Below are 2515 nucleotides of genomic sequence, written 5' to 3'. Positions count from 1 at the left end.
GGGGGGGGGTGGGGGTGGTGATACGTCACTGAGACCGATAAGGGTAGGTCGCATCGAACTTCATTTCGCAGTGGCGCGCATGTTCGCCGATCGCGCGTCAATGTGAATTGGAATTCTGGTATCGCGGAATGTATGTACGGATGAACAATGTCCAGCGCAATGATGGCGCATACAGGCAACGTATGTACATGTCAATGAAACGTTTATGTATGCCGTTAAAGAGAGGTGCATTCCAACCTTGGGATGTTTATCACGAATGACGCACATTTGGCGACATAATTTCGAAGAACTTCATCTGCGTTCATTAACATATTGATCCATTGCAGAACTTCTTTCCTGTAGTTATAACGAATGCTAAAGATTAGGTAAAGTTTTGAGATTATCATAGAGAAGAAGGAAAACTCGTCTAATTATCTCCAGAAATGGAAATGATAATAAATACAGATTAATTCATTCTTACTTAAAATGTAACCTGCAAAATTAGCAGTGGGTGGGGAACTAAACTTCGTGTTAACTTAAATCATTATGCATTGTGCATAGAAAATTATTTACTGACTATTAAGGAACTTCTTTGACAGTCTGTCATTTAAGAAGATGTTTAAATAAATAATGAAAGCTTGATTTCTCAATTAACGTCAAGTGACTCTTTTACATCTTTATTTAAGATAATGAATATCGAACGATAAAAATCCAAGTAGCGGAAGAAATTACACAAATGTGCAATGAAATTTTCGTTAAAAGTATCGTGTTTAATCTCGTCGAGAAATTTACGCTTTTTAAATTTAAACTTTGCGAATGCTTGCGAATATTGTTCGCAACATTATCAGCAGTAAAGCTATCATAAAAAAAAAAAAAAACAATAGTAATGAAACTCAACGGCGTCTAGTCTCAGCGCGATTTTCTTTTGTCTACGAGGTGTTTTACGGACAATACCGTTTAATCCCCATAGCGCGGCAACGAGAAGCTCTACCTCGTCCCTTGACCTATGCACCTGATCGTACTGTGTCGATGAACGAACGTTCGACGAGGAAAGAGATAAACGCTTTAGTTGGAAGCGCGATAGACTCTATCTGATGCTGATGCTTCGCTATCTGATGCCGAGTGATTGTCTAGATCACGATCGATTGGTGTTTCAGCTATCGTCTTTCCACGATACAATGGAGCAATTATCGTTTCCGAATAATTCTTTGCACCGAACAGGAAGCAGACTGCAAAGATAACGAGCGACGTACGCTTTCAAAACCGATTTCACTTGTTCCTCTTTCCGAACGAAACCTGGTTTTCCGCAATTTCAATCGCAGAAAAGTGTATGCTTCTCTCACATTTTCAGCGTGATTACGTACCTTGATTGACTCTGTAAAGTATCTTACGTAGGATACACGTTTACTTAATCAACGTCGTCATTAAAGTGAATCGAGTCCTTGCGGTCGGAGATCACATTGGTGGGAAGATGTCCGTCCCGCCGAAAAGTAACCATTAGCGAAGATCTATCGTGTCCGATAGAAGATCCGAGAAGTGGCAAAGAACTGAGAGAAACCGGGGAGGACACTCGACTATCGTGGGAAGCACTGCCCTGGGCATTTCGAACCCCACGTTCTCATACCCTTGTATTCGCGAGCGCAATCCACGATGAGAAGGGCGAAAGCATAAAATGTCGTATAAGTGAAAGAAAGAAATAAGGTCGGTGAACAATGAACGCGAAGGAAAAGAGCCGGAAGAAAAATGGAGAACCTAATGAACTTGGAGAAAAAGTTAAACATTGGCGGTGGACAAAGCTTTAATGAGCGCTTTTGTATAGGAAAGTCGATTTTATCGTTCAGTCGCTTCTAAATATTGCCTCTTTCGCGCACGAACGCTCACGTGACGCGCGGCTTATCGTGTATCGAAACCACACATCAATCTGAAATTCTTAATTATTATAATTATTCTATCTACTTCAGGTAGTAGCCTTTTGACATCTCTGTGCGTAATAGTGGAAGTACACTCTTAAATTTTTTTTCATCTCCTTATCGTGATATATCATTTTGTGTTAAAATTAGGAAGGTCATAAGCTCAGTCAAGGACGCGAAATGAGATTCTTCGCGGAGAGATCGCACCCTGAAAAAAGAGTCTGGTTCCATTAATTAGAATTCTAATGGAAAATGAACAAATCAGAATTTTATAGTTAAATCTATTATAATTCTAGTCGAGATAACCAGATATCTAATTATGATGATCGGAATTCTGACTGATATGATCAGAATTTAATGGTTCATTTATTTTCAACCAAAAAGGATACCAGCCTCATGAAAATTGGCTTTCCGTTGAATTGGCTACATTTTGAATATGTTATAGTTCTGATCTTTCTGAATAAATATCTCTGTGGACCAAATTTTCTCTAGTTTTTGCGTTTTAAGTTCTGGAAGATTCAGATTTAACCACTCTTATAAAAATTGGGTTTTCTTGTATTATGGATATTATTATTGATATATATATATATCATTTTGATATATATATATATATATATATATATATA

At 38.1% G+C, this 2515-nt stretch overlaps 1 protein-coding gene across 2 annotated transcripts in view; it reads right to left on the bottom strand.

Annotated features, from left to right (window-relative positions):
- Positions 1 to 2515, bottom strand: part of LOC108745901 (CUGBP Elav-like family member 4) — a 636703-nt gene that overhangs the window by 472044 nt on the left and 162144 nt on the right. The gene's annotated exons all lie outside the window — the stretch shown is intronic.

Source organism: Trachymyrmex septentrionalis, unplaced genomic scaffold (genome assembly GCF_001594115.1).
Source record: "Trachymyrmex septentrionalis isolate Tsep2-gDNA-1 unplaced genomic scaffold, Tsep1.0 scaffold158, whole genome shotgun sequence".
NCBI lineage: Eukaryota > Metazoa > Arthropoda > Insecta > Hymenoptera > Formicidae > Trachymyrmex > Trachymyrmex septentrionalis.
This window is presented reverse-complemented; position numbering and strand designations above follow the sequence as displayed.